Source organism: Arachis duranensis, chromosome 10 (assembly GCF_000817695.3).
Source record: "Arachis duranensis cultivar V14167 chromosome 10, aradu.V14167.gnm2.J7QH, whole genome shotgun sequence".
Taxonomy (NCBI): Eukaryota; Viridiplantae; Streptophyta; class Magnoliopsida; order Fabales; family Fabaceae; genus Arachis; species Arachis duranensis.
In genome coordinates, this window is record NC_029781.3 from 80,349,346 (window position 1) to 80,349,742 (window position 397).

Sequence of the window (397 nt, forward strand, 5' to 3'; positions counted from 1 at the left end):
TGATTGCACGATGCATGGTTGATCGCCTGACAACCGAGTGCTCGCCTGACAAACGAGCCAACCATTCCGTGAGATCAGAGTCTTCGTGGTATAGGCAAGAATTGATGGCGGCATTCAAGAGAATCCGGAAGGTCTAACCTTGTCTGTGGTATTCTGAGTAGGATTCAATGATTGAATGACTGTGACGTGCTTCAAACTCCTAGCAGGCGGGGCGTTAGTGACAGACGCAAAAGAATCGATGGATTCTATTCCGGCCTGACCGAGAACCAACAGATGATTACCCATGCTGTGACAGAGCATAGGCAGCGTTTTCACTGAGAGGATGGGAGGTAGCCATTGACAACGGTGAAACCCTACATAAGCTTGCCATGGAAAAAGTAAGAAGGATTAGATGAAG